This window comes from Protopterus annectens, chromosome 2.part0 (assembly GCF_019279795.1).
Source record: "Protopterus annectens isolate FY-2018-M chromosome 2.part0, PAN1.0, whole genome shotgun sequence".
In the NCBI taxonomy this organism is placed as follows: Eukaryota; Metazoa; Chordata; order Ceratodontiformes; family Protopteridae; genus Protopterus; species Protopterus annectens.
Window position 1 is genome coordinate 424,514,954 of NC_056728.1, and position 15,312 is coordinate 424,530,265.

A 15,312-nucleotide genomic window follows, 5' to 3' on the forward strand; every position below is an offset into this window, starting at 1 on the left:
TGATTCTTGCTACTTTGCTTTTTAACATGGATCATTGCAATTTAGTATGATGAGTTTAGCTTTTCTTTATTCTGTTGGCTGCATATGATGAGTTTAGCTTTTCTTTACTCTGTTGGCTGCATATGAATTGTTGATTTCAAGTGAGGGTACTTAGTGATTGACTCTCAGAAGTGGGTGCTGCAATTTATCTTCAATATAAAACTGCTCTATTCATTTTATAGATTTTCTTATAACTGAATGCAGATGTCAGAGCACTGATACAGAATGTGATTGATTAGTAACCAAGAAAAAAATGCTTATTAATACCAAAAGGTTGTTACATGGGTGTTTTTTAAAGTATGCACTTACTACCAAAGAGACAAATGGGGTATGGAAAGACATTGACCAGTTGTAAAGGGATAGGCAAAATGTGAAAACATCTGGTTTAACTCTAAATTTAACAAAAAAATGTATGGAATTTCCAGCTAGAGTTGTTCATGGCAGATTGAGGTAAAACCTTGCTCAGGGGAGGATACAGCCTCATTCCTCTTCTTAAATATTTCTACTCCCAGGTTGCACAAATGTAGTTGGGAGATGGCTGGGAATATTTGTTTTTCCAGCATGACAATACCAGCTATTTCATTTTGCTGAAAATGTACACAACAAGCAGGCTTTTATGAAACTGAAACTGAGTAGTCAGCTTGGTCAGGTGCTCAGCATTCGTCAGTTATTCGAATTTCAGTCCACATCAGAGACAAATGCTGTACCCCATATCCTCCTGTTAACCTGCCATATTTTTTAAATTCACATTTTTTACAATGAGGCTGTTCACCAGCTTTCTTAAATTATTGTTGTGATTTGAGTGATTTACCTTTTCATCACTTTATGAACATGAAGGAAAAGGTTTAGCAAGAAAATTGTTTGTAACATGCACCACAGAACTGTAACCACTTCCCCTCTCTGCTCGCTGAAAAAAAAAATGCTCCTTCTCTTAAGTGTTGAAAGTCATTCTAAGAACTGAAAGCACTTGATCCTACCCTTTCCAGTCCAGAGAAAGGCTCTCCACAGACATTAACCATGATCACTTTCATCACTATGGTGGACCGTCTCCATAGCCATGCCAAATACAAATGAGACATTTCCATGGAGCAGCTAGTGCTAATCAGCCATGTGTTCTACAAAGGAAACGCCTGAGAGAAAGGATCTATGCAGCTGAATGATTCGGAGAACAGTTCTGCTTTATAAATTAAGATAGTCAAACTGCTGTGTTCCATCATTATTTTCAAGGCGAGAGACAGCACTGCAGGTAAGTGCCAGGAAGTTCAGTGGCGAAGTAGTAGTGGTGTGTGTGTGTGAATGTGTGTGTGTGTGTGTGTGTGTGTGTGTGTGTGTGTGTGTGTGTGTGTGTGTGTGTGTGTGTGTGTGTGCGTGTGTGTCTGCAGTGGTATGAAAGGTGTCTGATGACTGTGTGTATGTGTGTGTGTGTGTGTGTGTGTGTGTATGTCTAAGTGTATGAATGTGCAATGCAGTGTGTGTGTGTGTGTGTGTGTGTGTGTGTGTGTGTGTGTGTGTGTGTGTGTGTGTGTGTGTGTGAGAGAGAGAGTGTGTGTGTGTGTGTGTGTGAGAGAGAGAGTGTGTGTGTGTGTGTGTGTGTGTGTGTGTGTGTAAGTGTGTGCATGGCAATGTGTGTGTGTGTGTGTGTGTGTGTGTGTGTGTGTGTGTGCGCTCACGCATGTCTGCAGGGATATGAATGGTGTCCGATGACTGGGTGTATGTGTGTGTGTGTGTGTGTGTGTGTGTGTGTGTGTGTGTGCATGTGTGTGTGTGCGCATGTCTGCAGAGGTATGAATGCTGTCTGCTGACTATGTGTATGTATGTATGTATGTATGTACGTATGTATGCATGTATGTATATGTTTATGCATGTGTGTGTGAATGAGTGTGCATCTGTGTGGGTGGTCACAGGGAGAAGATAGTTGACAGGATTGATAGTGTAGATGCGTTATACCTGAGTGAGTGTGTGTGTGTGTGTGTGTGTGTGTGTGTGTGTGTGTGTGTGTGTGTGTGTGTTTGTGTATGAGTGAATTGGTGAGTGTGTTTGTGCATTTGAAAAAGTACACCCCCCCCTCCATGTGTCCCCCTCAAGGCCTTGCAGAAAGGGGACAAAACTAGGTTGGGGTCTGGTATTAGTGCATGTGTTGGTAAATGTGGGAGGTCATTGGCATGGCTAAAAATTGTCCACTGGATCAACGGTCTAATATGAACCTATGAACCCAGGGTCTATATCACTTTATTGAATGGCTGTTCCATGTATAGCCACTTGTTGAACCCCTATTTATCAAAGCTGCTCTTCACTGAATGGTGAATTTTAACTATAGCAAATCAGCAGTTGTCACCATCTGAAATTTGCCCTTTTTTCCACTGTAGTGTGATCTTGAAGTTAGTATATTTAATTGAGGGGGGCCTAGCCCCCCCCACACACACACCTTGGTAGGTTTTAAATTTTATGTTTTTTTTTTTTTTTATGGTGGCTTGGTTGGCCAACCACTGATTTCCCTTAGTTAGAATTCACCATTCTGTGAAGAAAGGCTTTGATAAATAGGAGTTCAACAAATGGCTATTTTCTGAATAGCCATTCAATAAAGTGATATAGACCCATGAATCAATGAGGACTGTCATGTACTGTGAATGTCTGTGGGTGAGTGGGGATTGTGGGTGTGTCTGTAAGTGTGTGTGCATATGTGTGTGTGTTTGTGTGTATGAATGTTTGCATACGTGTTGGTAATTCAGTGCAAGGGGTAGCATTGCCGATGAAATGATGGGTTGCTGGTGATAATTACTCCTAAACTTTGCTGTTTGTCACTTGCAGTAATTATACACAATTCAAAGCATGCAGATTAGCTAATAATAAGTACTTCTTCATTGTAGCTAAACATGTCTTTGAATCCAGTTTTACTCGATTGAGTAAATTACACTTTATAACAGTAGCAGTTTATGTGAGCATAATGGGTTCATTCTGAATCTCAGAGGTAATGCTTGCCTTCTTATGTAGTTTACATACAGCAGGTTATGCTTACATGCAGGACATACTTCAGTAGTTTCTTGTTTTCTTTTACGCCACCATTCAACCTAAATTGCTTCAATATTCAGAATGGAATGTTTTATCTGTGGATCTTGAAGTGGCACAGATCCCAGTTCTCATGAGACTCAGTTTGTTGGACTGAATTTGTAAAAACTAATATAAGTGTTTTTATATTACAAGCTGGAAAGCCTACAGTGGGGACACTACAGATACAGGACGCCCTTATTTATTATGTAAAAATTGTCATACGGTACCAGACTAGGCAGCTTCAACACCAGGACTGTTTTGTATTGTGGGAGCAATTTATCAGTACAACTCTTCATATCATAGTGAAAAGCCAATGTTTAAAAATCAGTAATAGCTTTCAAAATGAATCTGCATTTTACAAAGAAACAGAGAATTCAGCTTCAGACAGTGAGCAGTATTGGTATAATTTGCATTGTGAGTTTTGCATGGAGCCTGGATATGCTTTCAGGTTTGTTTCCCTGGCCATTATCCATCTCATACTTACACTTCTAACTAATCAGGCACTTAAAATATCAATGGGGGGAGAGGGGAGTGGATGAGGAGGGGCCAGTAAGTCTTGCTTGTGTAACTAACTGCTGAAGGACGTTTGGGCATTGAGTTGTGATCAAAGTCCAGGTTATGAGTTACAGCCACTCCATCATTTTTTTCTTGCCCTTTAATGACCATATTTCTGGAAAAAAATTCAGGGCAAACAAAAAGCATCCAGACCTATCCTTTGAAATACTGTATTGGCTAATTCTATAGTTGATTCATGAATACTATGCATGACTTTAAGAGAACAGATTGCTAGATCTGTTACCTGCAGAAATCATCAACAGCTAAGGATACAAATCAGCATTTCAATAACTTTCGCTGAAAATGTCACTTTCTCAAAGTGTGTCAGTGTGTGTGTGTGTGTGTGTGTGTGTGTGGCGTGGTGGTGGTTCCATCGGGGATAAGATATTGGGTTTTAGTTGTAATCTTAGTATGGAATTTCTGAAGTCATCAGACAAAGGCAAATTAATTTGTGATTTAGGCAATAATTATCCCAGTAATTGTAAAGTAGAGATTGTCTTTCACTAGCTTCTGCAATATATAAGCTCAGCAGAGAAGAGAGTACTCAAATATCTCTTCTAATATAACTGAATGCCCTGTGTTTAAGAAACCATCATAAGGTATAACCCAAGAACTAAGCAAATGTTCTAATCTGGGGTACTGCTAGCATGGCAGATCACAGCAGTTTCTAAGTAACTTTGTGTCTGAAATGGAGGTCAGCAAAGACTGAGATTCATACACAGGTGTCTCTTACAATGTCAATGTTCCAGTAATGTTGTATCTGAACTGGGGGTAAGCAAAGGTTAAAAGGACATGCACTGATGGTCCCTGCCATACCAATGAAAATGTGGAATGATGTCTGCCATTCACTCTCCATCCTATCAGGCTGTTTGTGCTACATTAACACCAAAGTTGCACTTTTACAGGATATATACCATTTGCCATCTAGTCAACATTTTAATAAGATGCATAAGCAGTTGTTTCAGAGGTCACTTACCTGAAATATACCCTATACCACCAGGTGATGTAGTAGACTAAGTAACACAATGTACAGACAGATATACAGACTATGGAACTGTGGGTAAGGATGACATTTAGGATCTTCATGGATATTAAAGTCTTCACTACAAAGAATGATTACAACAGATGACTCTTCGTGTACTAGACTGCCACTTTATCAGCATTAATTTTTAGTTAGTAATGTGATACTACCAAAGCAGAAGAACCAGTCTGTGCAGCAAAGCTTTATTAATGTTGCTAGAGAGTTTCCTTGACTTCTTTCCTTGTTTATGCCAGTAAAAAAAAACAAAGAACTTCAAGTTTTCTACTGCATGATACAATTAATTAGTTTAAAATGGATATCTCAGAGAAAGTTCATGAAAGAGTGTCTATTATTATGTGTTAAAATTAGGAGTATCTGTTGTTTTAGAACCATATTTTGGTGGTTTCTATGACAAAAATAATGACAAATGGCGGCTCATGATATCAGACTGCAGGACAGCAGCCTCCCAACTGTGAACCACAATGGTACAGTCCTACAAATTCTCCTAACTGCACATAGAAAGTGAATCCCGACTGCTGCCTTACCAGTCAGGATTCAGAAAGAAGGCAGCAGACTGCTGATTCCCCAGAAATCTATGCAGAGCTAACCGCATAGACTGGAAGGGGATCGGACTGCAGAGTCAGCAGTCTTGAATTCACAGGAAGGAACAAAGAGCCGGGAAACCAGAAGTATGCATTCTGGCATGAACACAGACTCAGGATGATGAAGCAAGCTGTGAATTTTATTGCAGGAGCGGAGGTGAAGCAAGCTATGGATTTTATTGCAGGTACAGAGGTGTGTGTGTGGGTTCGGAGGTGAAGCAAGCTGTGTGTGTGGGAACAGAGGTGAAGCAAGCTGTGTGTGTGGGAACAGAGGTGAAGCAAGCTGTGTGTGTGGGAACAGAGGTGAAGCAAGGTGTGTGTGTGTGTGTGTGTGTGTGTGTGTGTGTGTGTGTGTGTGTGTGTGTGTGTGTGTGTGTGTGTACGAAGGTGAAGCAAGGTGTGCCTGTATGGAGGTGAAGCAAGGTGTGTGTGTGTACAGAGGTGAAGCAAGGTGTGTGTGTATGGAGGTGAATAAAGGTGTGTGTGTGTGTACAGGGGTGAAGCAAGGTGTGTGTGTGTGTGTGTATAGAGGTGAAGCAATGTGTGTGTGTGTACAGAGGTAAAGCAAGGTGTGTGTACGGAGGTGAAGCAAGGTGTGTGTGTATGCGTACAGAGGTGAAGCAAGATGTGTGTACTGAGGTGAAGCAAGGTGTGTGTGTACGGAGGTGAAGCAAGGTGTGTGTGTGTGTGTACAGAGGTGAAGCAAGGGGTGAGTATGGAGGTGAAGCAAGGTGTGTGTATGGAGGTGAAGCAAGCTGTGTGTGTGTACACAGGTGAAGCAAGCTGTGTGTGTGTACGCAGGTGAAGCAAGATGTGTGTGTACGCAGGTGAAGCATGTTGTGTGTCTACGCAGGTGAAGCAAGGTGTGTGTGTACGCAGGTGAAGCAAGGTGTGTGTGTACGCAGGTGAAGCAAGGTGTGTGTGTATGCAGGTGAAGCAAGGTATGTGCGTACGCAGGTGAAGCAAGGTGTGTGTGTACGCAGGTGAAGCAAGGTGTGTGTGTGTGTGTGTGTGTGTGTGTGTGTGTGTGTGTGTGTGTGTGTGTGTGTGTGTGTGTGTGTGTGGTGTATTTATACTGGTGGCTAGAGAGAACTCAGGATACCTGCTGGTGGTGGTTAGAGAATACCAGGCTTGAACCCTGTAACTTGGGTGCAGGTAACAATTTATTTTATTTTATTTTATTTTAATTTTATTTTATTTTACATTTGTTGACTGGGCTAGTCCAACTGGATATATGTCAATTTTCAATAGAGGCCCAGGGAGAAAAGCTCCAAAGACAGATACATTATAACAAAATGTATAAGGTTACAAATACAAAACAATGTTTGTCAGGTTACAATCAAGTTAACATAGCAGTAGATACAAACATTTTACAGTTTATTACAAGACAAATATTTGCAATAATGAGGGACAACATATTCACATGAGGTAGATTAAACTTAAGGTTTACAATTTCATGAGAGTGGTTGCATAAGAGTATTGATAACATGTTGCTCAAGATATCCATGTGAGGTAGAACATCACTATTGCTGAGGTAAGAAGTAAACCATTGTACAGTCAAAGTATCAAGAGAGAGTGATTTCAGAATATTTATAAGTAGAGAGTGGTTTGCCATATCAAATGCTTTTGAGAGATCAATAAATAAAGAGGAAGAGAGAACATTGTTATTGCGGTTTTTGTTTATGGTATCAGTAAAAGATAAGAGGGCAGTAGTAGTACTGTGGAATGGCCTAAATCCATGTTGGCTTTCAGCAAGTATGTTATGTTGAATTAAATGGTTTAGAAGCTGATGGTGAATACATTTTTCCATTATTTTTGCTAAGGGGGATAGTAGGGCTATAGGTCGATAGTTAGAGTATTCATTTGAGTTGCCACCTTTGTGTAAGGGGATAATGTGTGAGATTTTCCATATGTCAGGGATGATTCCTTCATTAGTAGTTCTATTAATCAGGGTGGGTAACGGGTAAGCTACTTCTTTAGCTGCTTTTTGCAGGTATTCGGCTGGGATCTGGTCAGCAGAAGGAGTACAAGGTTTGAGTTTTAGAATGAGTTTATAGATATAATTTGTAGAGGTGGGTAGAAATTGGAAGGTAGGAAGAGAGCACGGAGAAGAGTTAAGAAGACTGGCTCTATCAGGAGCTAGTTGACTGGGTAGAGATTGGATAGCCTCTGTGAAGAAGGAATTGAAAGCATTGGCAGTTTGGATAGGAGTCTCATGTGTTGCACCTGTTGGGGTTGGCGTTCCCGAGTGACCTGGATAGAGGAGTTTATTGATACTAGCCCAGAATTTTTGAGGGTTGTTTTGGTTAGTTTGCTGCATTTTACAGTAGAAGTTTTTTTTTGTCTGAGATAATATCTTTTTTTTGTCAGGTTTCTCATATGTCTAAATCTTTGTTGATCTGATGTACTTTTGGTAGTTCGCCACTTAGACCAGGCTTTATTTCTGAGGAGGATTTTTTTCTTGGTTTCATTTGTAAGCCAGGGGGCAGGTTTGGACCTAGTTCTGATAGTACGTTTAGGAGTGTGGTTGATAGTACGTTTAGGAGTGTGGTGGTCTAGGATTTCTAAGAACTTAGAGTTGAAATATTCGACAGCCTGCTCAAGTGGGAGGGTTTTTAATTGAGACCAAAAACAGGCACTGAGTTCACACTAGAAAAGGTGTTGGTTAAATTGCTTGTTGGACCGTATAGTCTTATATGAGGTTAGGTGAGAGGTATTAAACTTTTGCCTGATTATATAAGTCAAGGAATGGTCACTTACATCGTCAGGGAGGATACCAACTGTATAATTTTGGTGGTAGTTATTAATAAGGATCCAATCCAAAATGCTCTCTTTTTTGTTTGGTTTGTTTATTCTTGTTGGGGAGGTAATGGTCTGAGAGAAGCCTTGAAGGTTAATGTGAGAGGTAGGGTGTTCAGTATTTATGTTCTTCCAATCTATGTTAAAGTCTCCTAGGATAATTGTTTCTTGTGGGAAGGATGTCGAGATCCAGCTCAGAATATCCTCTAGAATGCTGATATTGTTTCCGGGAGGTAGATAGATACAAAAGATATATAAGGATTTACTAGAGTTGAGCTGTAATTTGGAAATAAGGACTTCAGCATGGTTTTCTTTAGGTGGGTTATAGGGTATAGAGTTGACTTGTAGTCCATCTTTAAAAAAGCACAAAAGCAAAAAAAACAAGAGCCTGAATTCCCTACCCACCACCATTTGTGAAACTTGTGCAGATTTTTGCCTCATATTTTGTTCTGTTCTCAGTTGATTTATACTGGTTAGCTAGAGAGAACTCAGGATACCTGCTGGTGGTGGTTAGAGAATACCAGGCTTGAACCCTGTACCTTGGGTGCAGGTAACAAGAGCCTGAATTCCCTACCCACCACCATTTGTGAAACTTTTGCAGATTTTTTTGCCTCATATTTTGTTCTGTTCTCAGTTGATTTATACTGGTTAGCTAGAGAGAACTCAGGATACCTGCTGGTGGTGGTTAGAGAATACCAGGCTTGAACCCTGTACCTTGGGTGCAGGTAACAAGAGCCTGAATTCCCTACCCACCACCATTTGTGAAACTTTTGCATATTTTTGCCTCATATTTTGTTCTGTTCTGTTCATCATAAAAGATGTGGTTTCTGAATGTTTAATTCCTTAAATAGTTGATGGTGCAGTGGTAGCATTGTTGCCTCACAGCTAGAGGTTCTCTGGTTTGATTCTTGGTGGGGGTGCCTTCTGTGTGGAGTCTGTATGTCCTCCCTGTGTTTGTGTGGGTTTGCTGAGGTGTCCTCCCATGTTACAACAACATGTGTCTGCAGTATTTCTCCCTGGGCCTCTGCTGAAAATTGGCTTTTGTTCCAAGTCAGACTTTCCTGGTTAACAAATGTTAAATAAATAAAATTGACAGGCATTTGAATTTCAGACTTCATATTCTTCAGAATGTACAAAGTAACACAAAACCTTTTTTTCTATCAATTTTCTAAGTTTCTAAGATGAATATTTGCCCATTATTGGCTTTGTCCAGGTTTTTTGTGCTAAAGTTGAAAGCTATGGTGAGAACTGAATTCACTGAATATGTTTGAGGGCTGTATTCCCCCATTACTGGTTTTGTCCAGGTGTTTTATGCTAAGAGGTTGACAGCTATGGTGAGAACTGAATTCACTAAATGGTAACCATCTAAGTTTCAGTCTTCCTCTCTTTCACAAAACAGCTGATTTGGCATAGTGGTATGTTGCTCTGACTGATTTGCCCAGAGTCCTGGGTCCAAGACTTGGCAGTAAAATGTATGGTGGTAACACAGCATTTTATTGTAGCAACTTTCCAAGATTATACAAGCAATGTTTAAAATGTGTCCTTGGTTTTTGAGCTTTTGTCCCTCCCCAATACATTTTGGCTTTTTCCAGATTTCTTGTGCTGCAAAGTTGAGAGATACAGCTGAGTGTTGAGTAGATTTTACAAGGAGCTGAGAGGTGCAGTGGAAGAGAAGTTTAGTACTGCTTATGCTGAGTCTGCTTGCATTGTTAATAGCACAACAGGTAGTGTACTTGCATTTGATGCAGAAGGCTGTGGGTTCCACTCCCACAGTATATAGATGCATTGCTGATATTTTACTGTTGTAAACAGGATGGATGCTGCCATCTTGATAATGTCCTCTTTGGCAAAAATACCTAGTAACTATGAACCTGCCCATTATTTGCCATCCATTCTCTATTGCAATATTACTAGCTTATTTTTAATGTAATATAGGCAATTTATTCCTTAAAGGCAACAGGCACTTTATTTGTAGATGAAACAATGAAATATAAAGTTGTTTGCTAGTAGCAACCTCCTCATTAGTTACAGATCTTTTTAACGTGGAATTATTTGGATGACTTTTACTTCTGCAGAGATTGTGCATATTTACTGATACTGGTGGATTGTAGAAGTTTGAGTAGACTTTTATTATGGAAATGTTCTCAGCTGGGGAGTTTTGTCATTATTGGTGCACGCATTTTGTTTCATTGTTTACTGGAAAGTGTTCAGAACAATAAATTTAAAACACCCTTTAACAACTGTACTGTATTATACAAGGAATATAATTTAATACAATCAGGAAGGTGTATCACAGAACACATGTATGTTTTGTGTGCAAGGGGCCTATAGGTTCATAGGTTGGTACTGAGCTATCTGCCCGAAGGCATATATTAGCCCAGCCACGTTGTGCGGTATTCACCGCCACTTTAGTAGTTCCCTAGACCCTTGTACTAGCAGCTAGTACCCTTGGCCCCTATCTAGTAGTGCTGTTGGTGTGATCCCCAGTGTGAGCTTTCTGTTACCCATCCACTCATCAAGGTTCCTCTTGAAGGGTGATAGTGAGGGACTCTGTCTTATGTAGATCGGAACCCTGTTCCATAGTAAGGGAAGTCTCTGCGAAGGGAATCTATCCCTCCAGCATGTTCTATTCATTGTTGTGTTGAGGTTTATATCCCAAGAGCATGTAGCTCGTGTAGATTTGGTTTTGCTAAGATGGAGCATGTTCAACAATTCTGGGTTGGACATGGCTCTGTATGTTAGACAGAGATCGCCTCTGAGAAAGCAGTATGCAACAGAGAAAAGTCTTATCTTTTTCAATCGTGCTGCATAGGGTAACTGTTTGAGGCCAGTAATTCTTTTGGTTAGGTACCTCTGTGGTCTCTCCAGCTTCTGGGGATGTCTAGCCAGGTACATTCCAACTGGTGCATTGTACTCAATAATGGGTCTGATGAGGGAAGAGTAGAGGGGCACCATTACATCCTTAGATCTTGATGTGAACCCTTTCATGATCAGATGGGTCACATCAAAGGATTTTCTAACCACTTTGGCAACATGGTTATCAAAGGAAAGCTGGCTATCTACTTGGGTCCCTAGATCCCTTATTTCGTCTTCAGATTTCAGGGGATTACCTCCTATGTTGTAGTTTGCGGGTACCCTGTTTTTTCAAAAAGGGATTACTATGCATTTTTTTGCATTTAGCTTGAGACCATGGCTTTGAAACAATGCATCAGTCTCATTTAGGCCCTTCTGGAGGATCTCCATGTCGGCCGGAGACTCTGTTATAGCACCCAGTTTGCAGTCGTCTGCAAACGTAGTCAGCCACAGCCCTTCTGTGCTTGCCTGTACTTCTGAGAAGTATATGCCAAACAGGAGGGGCCCCAGGACAGAGCCCTGAGGCAACCACTCATTACTGGTCTTGATTCAGACATAGATCCCGCTACTCTTACTTTATGGGATCTGTCTGAGAGCCAGTTTGCGATCCATCTTGTGCCGTAAGGGTTTATGCCCAGGCTGGTGAGCTTATCAATAATACCCGAATGGGGAATGGTGTCAAATGCTTTAGCAAGGTCAAGGTAAGCCGTGTGTACCTCTTTTCCCTTATCTATAGCCTGAGTAACTGTCTCAAAGAAATCCACCAGGTTCAGGAAACATGATCTGCCCTTGACAAGGCCGAACTGTGTGGGGTCCAACGACTGGAGGTTCCTAATCTCTCCATTTATAAGTTCCATAATGATTCGCTCCATAGTCTTACAGATCAGACTGGTCAGGTTTATTGGTCGATAGTTCCCAGGGTCAGTTGTGGCCCCACCCTTGTGTAGCGGGACCACTGTTGCCGTGCACCATTTTCTGGGCACATCTCCTGTGGAGAGGCTGAGACTGAACAGGGTATTACGATGCGGGGTTACTTCATTTTGGAGCTCGCGTATGACACAGCCTGGGACACCATCTGGTCCCATGGAGCTATCATTTGAAAATAGCCCAAAGTTAATCTTTATCTGCCACTAGCCAAATATATTTTCTTTGAATGTGGGTTTCAATGATGTTTTAATGATTGTGAGTTTCAAGGGCAGAGAAGTTTTAATGCTAAGTCTGTTTTCATTGTGAGACTGCATTGCTTTGTTTAGCAAATGTCTTGGTGTTTGTACTGTAAAATGCAAAGTAAAACTTTCAAATGAAGTCCAAATCATTGTAGAAGTAAAGCAGTATGCACATTAGTGTTTATGGTAAATGGGGTGAAATAGCCAAGTAATGGGACATTGGTATGGCTGCAGAGGGAGGCTCCATTTGACCATGATTTTGTGAGGGGGAAGGGTGGCAAACTCAAAGACAGCCCTGGCTGAACTATACCTCTCTACTTTCCAGATTTTCACAGAATGAATAGATTTTTGCTTATCTTTGGTTTGGTCTTCATAAAAGTTGTGTTTTTCTGGTAAATCATTTAGGAGTTAAGTCTCTAAGCAATGACAGACATTGAGTTTCAGACTTCATAATCTTCAGAAAAATGCATGCTAAAGCAAAACCTGTTATTGTATCAACTGTCTCAGTTTATGCAAGAGCAATTTATAGTACTTTTGTATGTTCCCCAGGTTGAGAGGTACATGCAAATAAATTGCTTTTTAGAATTAGGCATATCCAAACCTCTCAACTGTCCCCGATTTTGGCTCAAAATGTTGCTCTTCCCCTAATAATCCCTCCGCAAAATGGCAATTTTGGAAGAAAACGTGAAGGGTTTACAATTAATAAATAACTGTAATAATCAGAGTTATAGATTACTTTTATTTCAGAAATGCATATAGATTATTTTATTTTGTCAGCTGCTCAAGTTAGCAGTACTAATAATAAAAAAGTGTCCCTTCTTTGACAGGTTCCCAGCTGTATTGTGTGGCTATTTTATATTTTTGCATCACATTTTTGGTCCATTTATCATAACATTGTGGTTTTCTGGCAAATTAGTGCAAATCATTAAAGACTGAAGTTAGAAAATAATGACAGACGCTTGAGTTTCCGATTTCATACCCTACAGAAAATTCATACTAATGCAAGACCTACTATTCTATTATCTTTCTAAGTTTATAAGAGCAATATTTAAAAATTGTCCTTATTTTTGGGCCTTTGTCCCACTTCTGTGTATGGCTTTGTCCAGGTTTCTTGCTCTGAGGTTGAGAGGTATGACAAATGTGTCAGGGCCATCACAGTCAGCCAGAGACATTTCAAATTGTGACATACTTGTTGCACCCCACTCCTCCATGTAGTGACTCTGGATGTGTCCAATCAAGGCAAGGAGCAGTTATGAAGTGTAAGTGTGCAGACTATCCCCCCATCCAAGGTAGACACAAGTACTACAGTGGCTTTTTATCTGTCCTTGATTTTGCAGAATGTTCTTGTTTCTGTCATATTTTTATACGGTTGATTTATGCTTATTATTATTCGGAAAATGCCTGTTGCTCTGTGTTTCAGTAGCAATGCTTTAATGACCATCAGGTAAGCTTGTCTGAGATTGTAATATGCAAGTCAGCTTTAATAAGCATACTGTTAAAGAATTGCCAACATTGAAAGCCCTTCTGTTGTCACCATGCAGAGAATACTTACATAACTAGATAACGTATAAGCCTTGGGAATTGAAATGCATATGACAGTATTTGTAATTAAGGACAGGATTACATTATTTTAAGATGCTCATTACATTTGTTGGAGTCTTGCAGTCATCCTTGCAGGCTTTAACTGTAAACTAAACAGAATGCCAATCTATCATGCGTGGTCCATAACCTGTGCAGTAATCCTTTAAGCAATGTATCTTGAGCTTGTTTCTTGTTTGCTTTTCATTTTTTACTTTGATCATGTTTTCCCTATGAAACATGTAGATAGTTGTTGTCAGGCAGCAGGTCTTTTTTGGATAAGAAACATTTTTACAACTGGGGGTATCACAGAGATTGCTACTTTCAGCATGTTACTTTGTACTTTTATAAAGCTGAATATAAATTATAATTAGAACTGCAGTACAAGGAGAAGTGGTTTGAGTTGAGCGCTGCTTGTTTTTCTTATACTTGATTTTTGACTGTCATTCCAGTAATGTATTTAAAAAGTAATTTATTTTTCATGCCTCACAACCTTTTTTGTTTCCATCTAGATATTAAGTAAGCTGTCATGCAGCCAATGCATTGAAATATTTTTTTTTCTTCTACACTTCATTTTGTCTTGATTGGAGTCTCATAATGATGGTTTGGCACCCAGGGCAGTTTATTTAATTAAAGTTTTGAACATAGCTCCTCCCCTTTCTAGTTGGCCACACCCCATTCCCATTGACCCCCACCCATTCAGCTGTCTCCTTTGATTTGAAGTCACCAGCCACCACTGGACAAATGGTGAGTGCTTTGATGATAAAACTGTAACAGTTTAGTAGGATAGGCAAGCTTTTCATGCCTTTTGGAGTACGGGTGGCAGTGTGACTAAGGCCATTTCAGGATTTCTTGACATTCACAGCTGAGAACAGCCTGACATAACAAAAATCTTGCTCTGCTGTAGAAGCATTCTTTAAGAAGCCCTGCCAGTGTTTAACAATACATCTGCCCTGATCACCATCTATACTTCTGTACTTATGAGATGCTGGACCTGAGAAGAGCTGCCCGTCAGGCTTTCAGACATAACCAAAATAACATACCTCCAAAGATGGTAAATCCAAAAGACACCAGTCATCATGCAAGAAATAATGCCACAAACGTGAACCCCAAAGTGAAAAATACCACAATTTGATCATGTATTTGATTTAGTGCTTTTGCCTTATAAAAAGGCTTCTTCAGAATGATCATTATACATAACACAGTTATATACAAAAATCCATGCTGTCATTTATAGAAACATTTAGAAAAACGTTCTACATCATTTCCTGTTACTTGTTTAAAGCTCCTGCTGCAGTGGAAAATGGCTCTCCAACCAACGTCTGATCCTAAACTCCAACAAAACTAAGCTGCTTCCATTCTCCCTCACATGCAGGACCCCCCCTCCACTCTTCAACATAGCAGCTAACAACGGCACTATTATTTCTTCAGATGCCCAAACTAAACTATTGGGTGTCATAGTCGATACCTTAAATTTGATATGCACATCAATAAACTATCAAAACTATCAATAAAAAACTCATCTGTCTTTACAGAATCAAATCTTTCCTTACCCCACCTGCTAGAACTGCAATTGCCCGATCCCATCTACTATCAACTCTTATAGGTTCATAAGTTCATAGGTTCATACTAGGCTATCTGCCCGAGGGCA

The 15,312-nt window shown here is 40.1% G+C and overlaps 1 protein-coding gene across 5 annotated transcripts in view; it reads left to right on the forward strand.

Moving 5' to 3' along the window:
• Nucleotides 1-15,312, forward strand: part of LOC122793115 (beta-1,3-galactosyl-O-glycosyl-glycoprotein beta-1,6-N-acetylglucosaminyltransferase-like) — a 336,002-nt gene that overhangs the window by 266,689 nt on the left and 54,001 nt on the right. For 2 of the 5 annotated variants that reach the window (XM_044060857.1, XM_044060860.1), the window contains exon 1: nucleotides 997-1,285. The exons of the other annotated variants lie outside the window; for them this stretch is intronic. The gene's annotated coding sequence lies outside the window, so the exon portion shown is untranslated. Of the gene's footprint in view, nucleotides 1-996; nucleotides 1,286-15,312 lie in introns of those variants that run through there. 5 annotated transcript variants of the gene reach the window in all.